This window comes from Neophocaena asiaeorientalis, unplaced genomic scaffold (genome assembly GCF_003031525.2).
Source record: "Neophocaena asiaeorientalis asiaeorientalis breed wild unplaced genomic scaffold, Neophocaena_asiaeorientalis_V1.1 scaffold121, whole genome shotgun sequence".
Lineage (NCBI taxonomy): Eukaryota > Metazoa > Chordata > Mammalia > Artiodactyla > Phocoenidae > Neophocaena > Neophocaena asiaeorientalis.
Window position 1 is genome coordinate 1961579 of NW_020172142.1, and position 10791 is coordinate 1972369.

Here is a 10791-nt window from a genome sequence, read left to right on the forward strand (position 1 = left end):
GTCTCATGCCTGTCTGTGGGGTCTGCATTGTTAGACGCGGCTCGTGCCCATCTCTGGAGCTCCTTTAAGCAGCGCTCTTAATCCCCTCTCCTGGCGCACCAGGAAACAGGTAAGAAAACGTCTCTTGTCTCTTCGCCAGCCCCAGACGTTTCCGGGGACTCCCTCCCGGGTAGCCGTGGTGCACTAACCCCCTGCAGGCTGTGTTCACGCCGCCAGTCCTCTCCCTGCGATCCCACCGAAGCCCGAGCCTCAGCTCCCAGCCCCCGCCACCACGGTCGTTGAGCAGAGAAGCGTCTCGGGCCGGTGAGTGCCGGTTGGCAACGATTCGCTGTGCGGGAATCTCCCCGCTTTGCCTTCCGCACCGCTTTTGCTGTGCTGTCTTCCGCCACCCACAGTCTCCGCCCGCCAGCGGGCTTCCTAGTGTGTGGGAACCTTTCCTCCTTCACAGTTCCCTCCCACTGTTGCAGGTCCTTGCCCTATACTTTTGTCTCTGTTTATTGTTTTTACTTTTGCCCTACCCAGGTGCGTTGGGAATTTCTTGCCTATTGGGAGGTCTGAGGTCTTCTGCCAGCGTTCAGTGGGTGTTCTGTAGGAGCAGTTCCACAAGTAGATGTATTTCGGATGTATCTGTGGGGAGGAAGGTGATCTCCGCGTCTTACGCTTCCACCATTTTCCTCAACTCCTCTATGTGGGCCTTATGTGTGAGGTGGTTCCTGCTTGGTTAATCATCCCCTTTGTGATGTGGGCCCTTTGTTGTGAGGTGGTTCCTGCTGGGTTCCTCATCCCATTTGTGATGTGGGCCCTTTGGTGTGAGGTTTTTCTGGTTGGGTTCCTCATCCCCTTTCTGATGTTGGCCCTTTGGTTTGAAGTGGTTCCTGCTTGGTTCCTCATCCCCTTTGTGACGGGGGCTTTTGGTGTGAGGTGGTTCCTCATGCGTTCCTCATCCCCTTTTTGTTGTGGACCCTGTGGTGTGCGGTGTTTCCTGCTCGGTGCCTTATCCCCTTCGTAATGTGGGCATTTGGGGTATGTTGTTTCCTGCTGGGTTCCTCATCCCCTTTGTTATGTAGGCTGTTGTTGTGAGGAGGTTCCTGCTTGTTTCCTCATTCCATTTGCGATGTGAGCTTTTGGTGAGAAGTTGTTTTTGCTGGGTTCCTCATCCCCTTAGTGATGTGGACCATTTGGTGTGAGTGGCTCTTGCTGGTTTCCTCGTCCACTTTGTGATATGGGCCCGTTTGTGTGAAGGCTTCCTACTGGGTTCCTCATCCCCTTTGTGATGTGGGCTTTTAGGGTGAGGTGGTTCCTGCTGGGTTTCTGATTCCCTTTGTGATGTGGGCTCTTTGGTGTATCATGGTTCCTTGTTGGTTCCTTATCCCCTTGTGATGTGGACTCTTTGATGTGAGGTGGTTCCTGCTGTGTTCCTCATCCCCTTTGTGATGTAAGCTTATGGTGTCAGGTGGCCCCTTCTGGGTTCCTCATCCCCTTTGCGATGTGGGATTTTGGTGTGAGGTGGTTCCTGATGGGTTACTCATCCCCTTTGTTTTGTGGACCCTTTGGTGTGAGGTGGTTCCTACTTCATTCCTCATCCCCTTTAAGATGTGGGATTTTGGGGTAATGTGGTTCCTGCTGGGTTCCTCATCACCTTTGTGAATAGGCCCTATGGTGTTAGGTGGATCCTATTGGGTTACTCATCCCCTTTGTAATGTTGGCTTTTTGTGTGAGGTTGTTCCTGCTGGGTTCCTAATCCACTTTATGTTGTGGGCTTATGTTGTGAATTGGTTCCTGCTTGATTCCTCATCCCTTTTGTGATGGGGGCCCTTTGGTGTGAGGTGGTTTCTGCTTTGTTTGTCATCCCCTCTGAGATGTCGGTGCTTTGGTGTGAGGTGTTTACTGCTTGGTTCCTCATCCCCTTTGTGATGTGGGGCTTTGGGTTAGGTGGTTCCTGCTTGTTTCCCATTCCTTTTGGGATGTGGGCTTTTGGTGTGAACTTGTTCCTGATGGGTTCCTCATCCCCTTTGTGATATAGGCCTGTTGGTGTGAGTGCTTCCTGCTGGGTTCCTCATTCACTTAGTGATGTGTGCCATTGGTGTCAGGGGGTTCTTTCTTGGTTCCTCATCCCCTTTGTGATGTCGACCCTTTGTTGTGCAGTGGTTCCTGCTGGGTTCCTCATCCCCTTTGCGATGTGGGCCCTTTGGTGTGAGGTGGTTCCTTCTTGGTTCCTCATCCCCTTTGTGTATCGGGCCCTTTGGTGTGAGGTGGTTCCTAGTGGGTTACTCATCCCCTTTGTTATGTTGGCTTTTGGTGTGAGCTGGTTCCTGCTGGGTTCCTCATCCCCTTTGTGATGTGGACCATTGGGTGTGAAGTGGATCTTGCTGGGGTCCTCATGCCCTTTGCGATCTGGGCCCTTTGGTGTGAGGTGGCTCCTGCTGGGTTCCTCATCCGTTTTGTGATGTGGGCTTCTGTTGTGATTTGGTGTCTGATGATTTCCTAATACCCTATGTGATGTCATCTTTTGTTTTCAAGTGTTTCCACCTTGGTCCCTCATCCCCTTTGTGATGTGGGCCATTGGGTTTGAAGTGGATCCAGCTGGGCTCCTAATCCCATTTGCGATGTGTGCTTTTGGTGTGAGGTGGTTCCTGCTCGTTTCCTGATCCCTATGTAATGTGGGCTTGTGGTGTGAGGTGGTTTCTGCTGGGTTCCTCATCCCCTTTGTGATGTGGGCCATTGGGTTTGAAGTGGATCCAGCTGGGCTCCTAATCCCAGTTGCGATGTGTGCTTTTGGTGTGAGGTGGTTCCTGCTCGTTTCCTGATCCCTATGTAATGTGGGCTTGTGGTGTGAGGTGGTTTCTGCTGGGTTCCTCATCCCCTTTGTGATCTGGGCCCTTTGGTGTGAGGTGGCTCCTGCTGTGTTCCTCATCCAATATGTGATGTGGGCTTTTGGTGCGAGAAGGTTGCTGCTGGGCTCCTCATCCCCATTGCAATGTGCGGTTTTGTTGTGAGGCGGTTCCTAATGGGATCCTCATCCCCTTTGGGATGTGGACTCATTCATGTGAGCCTGTTCTTGCTGGGTTCCTCACCCCCTTTATGATGTAGGCCCTTTGTTGTGAGGTGGTTCCTGATGGGTTCCTCATCCCCTTAGTAATGTGTGACTTTTGGTGTCAGGTTATTCCTTCTTGGTTCCTCATCCCCTTTGCGATGTGGGCCCTTTTGTGTGAGGTGGTTCCTGCTGGGTTCCTCATCCCTTTTTTGATGGGGACCCTTTGGTGTGAGGTGGTTTCTGCTTTTTCTCTTCCCCTCTGTGATGTCAGCCCTTTGGTGTGAGGTGTTTACTGCTTGGTTCCTCATCCTCTTTGAGATGTGGGCTTTTGGTGTGAGCTGGCTCCTGCTGGGTTCCTCATCCACTTTGTGATAAGTGTTCTTTGGTGTGAGGAGGTCCTGCTGGTTTCCTCATTCTCTATGCGATGTGGGCTTTTGGGGCGAGGTGGCTCCTGCTGGGTTCCTCATCCCCTATGTCATGTGGGCTTTGTGTCAGGTGCTTCCCGCTTGGTTCTTCATCCCCTTTGTGATATGGGCCATTTGGTGTGAAGTGGATCTTGCTGGGGTCCTCATGCCCTTTGCTATCTGAGCCCTTTTGTGTGACACAGCTCCTGCTGGGTTCCTCATCCCTTTTGTGATGTGGGCTTTTGTTGTGATTTGGTTTCTGTTGGTTTCCTCATATCCTATGTGATGTCATCTTTTATTTTGAAGTGTTTCCAGCTTGGTCCCTCATCCCCTTTGTGAGGTGGGCCATTGGGTTTGAAGTGGATCCAGCTGGGTTCCTAATCCCATTTGCGATGTGCGCTTTTGGTGTGAGGTGGTTCCTGCTCATTTCCTGATTCTCTATGTAATGTGGGCTTGTGGTGTGAGGTGGCTCCTGCTGGGTTCCTCATCGCATTTGTTATGTGGGCTTTTGGTGTGAGGTGGTCCCTGCTTTGTTCCTCATCCCATATGAGATGTGGGCCCTTTGGTGTGAGGTGGTTTATGCTGGGTTCCTCATCCCGTTTTTAATGTGGACCCTTCGATGTGAAGTGGTTCTTGTTGGGTACTCATCTACCTTGTGATATGGGCTTTTAGTGTGAGGTGGTTCCTTGTTTCCTCATCCCGTTTGTGATGTGGGTTCTTTGGTGTAAGGTGGTTCTGGCCGGGTGCCTCATCCCGTTTGTAATGTGGGCCTTTGGGTTGAAGTGCTTCCTGCTGGGCTCCTCATACCCATGGTGATGCAGGCTTTTGTTGTGCGGTGGTTCCTGCTTAGTTGCTCATCCCCTTTGTGATGTGAGTCCTTTGATGTGAGGTGGCTCGTACTTGGTTCCTCATCACGTTTCTGATGTGAGGCTTTGGGTTAAGTGGTTCCTGCTTTTTTCCCCATTCCGTTTACGATGTGGGCTTTTGGTGTGAAGTTGTTCCTGCTGGGTTCCTCATCCCCTTAGTGATGTGGACCCTTTGGTGTGAGATGGTTCTTGCTGGCTTCCTCATCCCCTTTTTTATATGGGCCCGTTGGTGTGAGAGCTTGCTGATGGGCTCCTCATCCCCTTTGCGATGTGGGCTTTTGGTGTGAGGTGGTTCCTGATGGGGTTTTCATCCCCCTTCTGATGTGTATCCTTTGGTGTGAGGTGTTTCCTGCTGGGTACCTCGTCTGCTTTGTGATGTGGACCTTTGGGTGTGAAGTGGTTCCTCCTGGGTTCCTCATTCCCTTTGCGATGTGCGGTTTTGTTGTTAGGTGGATCCTAATGGGTTCCTCATCCCCTTTGTGATGTAGACCCATTTGTGTGAGCTTGTTCTTGCTGGGTTCCTCATCCCTTTTGTGGTGAGGGTCCTTTGGTGTGAGTTGGTTCCTGCTGCTTTCCTCATTCTCTATGTGATGTGGGCTTTTGGTGTGAGAAGGTTCCTGCTGGGTTCCTCATCACCCTTGTGATGTGGGCACTTTGGTGAGAGGTGGTTCCTGCTTGGTTCCTCATCCCCTATGTGTTGTGGGACCTTCTTTGTGAAGTGGTTCCTGCCAGGTTCCTCATCCCCTTTATGATGTGGGCCCTTAGTTGTGAGGTGGTTCCTGCTGGGTTCCTCATCCACTTTGTGATCAGTGTTCTTTGGTGTGAGGTGGTCAGGCTGGTTTCCTCATTCTCTATGCAATGTGGGCTTTTGGTGCTAGGTGGTTCCCGTTTGGGTCCTCATCCCTTTGTGATGTGGGCCATTGGGTGTGAAGTGGATCTTGCTGGGGTCCTCATGCCCTTTGCGATCTGGGCCCTTTGGTGTGTGGTGGCTCCTGCTGGGTTCCTCATCACCTTTGTGATGTGGGTCATTGGGTTTGCAGTGGTTCCTGTTGGGTTCATCATTCCCTTTGCGATGTGCGGTTTTGTTGTGAGGTGATCCTAATGGGATCCTCATCCCCTTTGTGATGTTGACCCATTCGTGTGAGCTTGTTCTTGCTGGGTACCTCATCTGCTTTGTGGTGAGGGTCCTTTGGTGTTAGGTGCTTCCTGCTGCTTTCCTCATTCCCTACGTAATGTGGGATTCTGGTGCACGAAGGTTCCTGCTGGGTTCCTCATCCCCTTTGTGATGTGGGCTTCTGTTGTGATTTGGTGTCTGCTGGTGTCCTCATACCCTATGTGATGTCATCTTTTGTTTTGAAGTGGTTTCACCTTGGTCCCTCATCCCCTTTCTGATGTGGGCCATTGGGTTTGAGGTGGATCCAGCTGGGTTCCTCATCCCATTTGCGATGTGCGCTTTTGGTGTGAGGTGGCTCCTGCTCGTTTCCTGATTCCCTATGTAATGTGGGCTTTTGGTGTGAGGTGGTTTCTGCTTTGTTCCTCATCCCCTTTGCCATGTGGGCCCTTTGGTGTGAGGTGGTTCCTGTTGTGTTCCTCATCTCATATGTGATGTGGGCCCTTTGGTGTGACGCGGTTTCTGCTGGGTTCCTCATCTCGTTTTTAATGTGGACCCTTCGATGTGAAGGGGCTCTTGCTGCGTACCTCATCTGCTTTGTAATGTGTGCGTTTGGTGTTAGGTGGTTCTTGCTGGGTTCCTCATCCACTATGTGATATGGGCTTTTAGTGTGAGGTGGTTCCTTGTTGTTTCCTCATCCCCTTTGTGATTTGGCTTCTTTGATGTAAGGTCATTCCAGCTGGGTGCCTCATCCCCTTTGTAATGTTGGCCTTTGGGGTGAGGTGGTTCCTGCTGTGTTCCTCATCCCGTGGTGATGTAGGCTTTTGTTGTGAGGTGGCTCCTGTTTGGTTCTTCATCCCCTTTGTGATATGGGCCCTTTGTTGTGCAGTGGTTCCTGCTGTGTTCCTCATCCACTTTGCGATGTGGGGCCTTGGTGTGAAGTAGTTCCTGCTGGGTTCCTCGTCCCCTTTGTGTTGTGGGCCCTTTGCTGTGAGGTGGTTCCTTCTTGGTCCTCATCCCCCTTGTTAATCGGGCCCTTTTTATGTGTGGTATTTCCTACTGGGTTACTCATCCCCTTTGTAATGTTGGCTTTTGGTGTGAGTTGGTTCCTGCTGAGTTCCTAATCCACTTTATGTTGTGGGCTTTTTTTTTAAAAACATCTTTATTGGGGTATATTGCTTTAAAATGGTGTGCTAGTTTCTGCTTTACAACAAAGTGAATCAGTTATACATACACATATGTTCCCATATCTCCTCCCTCTTACGTCTCCCTCCCTATCCCACCCCGCCAGGCAGTCACAAAGCACCAAGCTGATCTCCCTGTGCTATACGGCTGCTTCCCACTAGCTATCTACCTTACGTTTGGCAGTGTATATATGTCCATGACTAGCTCTTGCTTTGTCACAGGTCAGCCTTCCCCCTCCCCATATCCTCAAGTCCATTCTCTAGTAGGTCTGTGTCTTTATTCCTGTCTTACCCCTAGGTTCTTCATGACATTTTTAAAAATTCCATATATATGTGTTAGCATATGGTATTTGTCTTTCTCTTCTTACTTCACTCTGTATGAGAAACTCTAGGTATCCACCTCATTACAAATAGCTCAATTTTGTTAATTTTTATGGCTTAGTAATATTCCATTGTATATATGTGCCACATCTTCTCTATCCATTCATCCGATGATGGGCACTTAGGTTGTTTCCATCTGTGGGCTATGGTAAATAGAGCTGCAATGAACATTTGGGTACATGACTCTGTAAATTATGGTTTTCGCAGGGTATATGCCCAAGTAGTGGGATTGCTGGGTCATATGGTAGTTCTATTTGTAATTTTTTAAGGAACCTCCATACTGTTCTCCATAGTGGCTGTACCAATTCACATTCCCACCAGCAGTGCAAGAGTGTTCCCTTTTCTCCACACCCTCTCCAGCATTTATTGTTTCTAGATTTTTTGATGATGGCCATTCTGACTGGTGTGAGATGATATCTCATTGTAGTTTAGATTTGCATTGCTCTGATGATTAATGATGTTGAGCATTCTTTCATGTGTTTGTTGGTAGTCTGTATATCTTCTTTGGAGAAATGTCTATTTAGGTCTTCTGACCATTTTTGGATTGGGTTGTTTGTTTTCTTGTTATTGAGCTGCATGTGCTGCTTGGAAATTTTGGAAATTAATCCTTTGTCAGTTCCTTCATTTGTAAATATTTTCTCCCATTCTGAGGGTTGTCTTTTGGTCTTGTTAGTGGTTTCCTTTGCTGTGCAAAAGCGTTTAACTTACATTAGGTCCCATTTGTTTACTTTTATTTTTATTTCCATTTCTCTAGGAGGTGGGTCAAAAAGGATCTTGCTGTGATTTAAATCATAGAGTGTTCTGCCTATGTTTTCCTCTGAGACTTTGATAGTTTCTGTCCTTACATTTAGGTCTTTAATCCATTTTGAGCTTATTTTTGTGTATGGTGTTAGGGAGTGTTCTAATCTCATACTTTTACATGTACCTGTCCAGTTTTCTCAGCACCACTTATTGAAGAGGCTGTCTTTTCTCCACTGTATACGCTTGCGTCCTTTATCAAAGATAAGGTGACCATATGTGCATGCGTTTATCTCTGGACTTTCTATCCTGTTCCATTGATCTATATTTCTGTTTTTGTGCCAGTACCATACTGTCGTGATTACTGTAGCTTTGTAGTATAGTCAGAAGTCAGGGAGCCTGATTCCTCCAGCTCCATTTTTCGTTCTCAAGATCGCTTTGGATATTCGGGGTCTTTTGTGTTTCCATACAAATGGTGAAATTTTTTGTTCTAGTTCTGTGAAAAATGCCAGTGGTTGTTTGATAGGGATTGCATTGAATGTGTAGATTGCTTTGTGTAGTAGAGTCATTTTCACAATGTTGATTCTTCAATCCAGGAACATGCTATATCTCTCCATCTATTTGTATCATATTTAATTTTTTTCATTAGTGTCTTACAATGATCTGCATACAGGTCTTTTGTCTACTTAGATACGTTTATTCCTAGATATTTTATTCTTTTTGTTTCAATGGTAAATGGGAGTGTTTCCTTAATTTCACTTTCAGATCTTTCATCGTTAGTGTATAGGAATGCCAGAAATTTCTGTGCATTAATTTTGTATCCTGCTACTTTACCAAATTCATTGATTAGCTCTAGTAGTTTTCCGGTAGCATCTTTAGGATTCTCTATGTATACTATCATGTCATCTTCAAAGAGTAACAGCTTTATTTCTTCTTTTCCAATTTGGATTCCTTTTATTTCCTTTTCTTCTCTGACTGCTGTGGCTAAAACTTCCAAAACTCCGTTGAATAAGAGTGGTGAGAGTAGGCAGCCTTGTGTTGTTCCTGATCTTAGTGGAAATGGTTTCAGTTTTTCACCATTGAAGACGATGTTGGCTGTCGGTTTGGCATATATGGCCTTTATTATGTTGAGGAAAATTCCCACTATGCCTATGTTCTGCAGAGTTTTTTTTTAATCATAACTGGGTGTTGAATTTTGTTGAAAGCTTTCTCTGCATCTATTGAGATGATCATATGGTTTTTCTCCTCCAATTTGTTAATATGGTGTATCACATTCATTGATATGCGTATATTGAAGAACCTTGCATTGCTGGCATAAACCCCACTTGATCTTGGTGTACATTCCTTTTAATGTGCTATTGTATTCTGTTTGATAGTAGTTTGTGGAGGACATTTGCCTATATGTTCATCAGTGATATTGGCCTGTAGTTTTCTTTCTTTGTGAAATCTTTATCTGGTTTTTGTATCAGGGTGATGGTAGCCTCATAGAATGAGTGTGGGAGTGTTCCTAACTCTGCTATACTTTGGAAGAGTTTGAGAAGGATAGGTGTTATCTCTTCTCTAAATGTTTGATAGAATTCGCCTGTGAAGCCATCTGGTCCTGGGCTTTAGTTTCTTGGAAGATTTTTAATGAGTTTCAATTTCAGTGCTTGTGATTTGTCTGCTCATATTTTCTATTGCTTCCTGATTCAGCCTTGGCAGGTTGTGCATTTCTAAGAATTTATCTATTTCCTCCAGGTTGTCCATTTTATTGGCATAGAGTTGCTTGTAGTAATGTCTCATGATCTTTTGAATTTCTGAAGTGTCAGTTATTACTTCTACTTTTTCACTTCTAATTCTATTGATTTGAGTCTTCTCCCTTTTTATCTTGCTGAGTCTAGCTAACGGTTTATCAATTTTGTATATCTTCCCAAAGAACCAGCTTTTAGTTTTATTGATCTTTGCTATCGTTTCGTTCATTTCTTTTTCATTTATTTCTGATATGATCTTTATGATTTCTTTCCTTCTCCTAACTTTGGAGTTGTTTTGTTCTTCTTTCAGTAATTGCTTTAGGTTCAAGGTTAGGTTGTTTATTCGAGATGTTTCCTGTTTCTTAAGGTAGGATTGTATTGCTATAAACTTCCCTCGTAGAAGTGCTTTTGCTGCATCCCATAGGTTTTGGGTCGTCGTGTCTCCATTGTCATTTGTTTCTAGGTATTTTTTGATTTCCTCTTTGATTTCTTCACTGATCACTTCATTATTAAGTAGTGTATTGTTTAGCCTCTATGTGTTTGTATTTTTTACAGATCGTTTCCTGTAATTGATGTCTAGTCTCATAGCATTGTAGTCGTAAAAGATACTTGATACAATTTCAATTTTCTTAAATTTACCAAGGCTTGATCTGTGATCCAAGATAGGATCTATCCTGGAAAATGTTCCATGAGTACTTGAGAAAAGTTTGTATTCTGTTGTTTTTGGATGGCATTTCCTATGAATATATATTAAGTCCATCTTAAATGTATCATTTAAAGCTTGTTTTAATGTATCATTTAAAGCTTGTGTTTCCTTATTTATTTTCCTTTTGAATGATCTGTCCATTGGTGAAAGTGTGGTGTTACAGTCCCCTGCTATGAATGTGTTACTGTCACTTTCCCCTTTTATGGCTGTTAGTATTTGCCTTATGTATTGAGGTGCTCCTACATTGGGTGCATAAATATTTACAACTGTTATATCTTCTGCTTGGATCGATACCTTCATCATTATGTAGTGTCCTTCTTTGTCTCTTGTAATAATCTTTAAAGTCTATTTTGTCTGATATGAGAATTGCTAGTCCAGCTTTCTTTTGAATTCCATTTGCATGGAATATCTTTTTCCATCCCCTCACTTTCAGTCTGTATGTGTCCCTAGGTCTGAAGTGGGTCTGCTGTAGACAGCACATAAATGGGTTTTGTTTTTGTATCCATTCAACCAGTCTGTATCTTTTGATGGAAGCATTTAATCCATTTACATTTAAGGTCATTATCGATATGTATGTTCCTATTCCCATTTTCTTAATTGTTTTGAGCTTGTTATTGTAGATCTTTTCCTTCTCTTG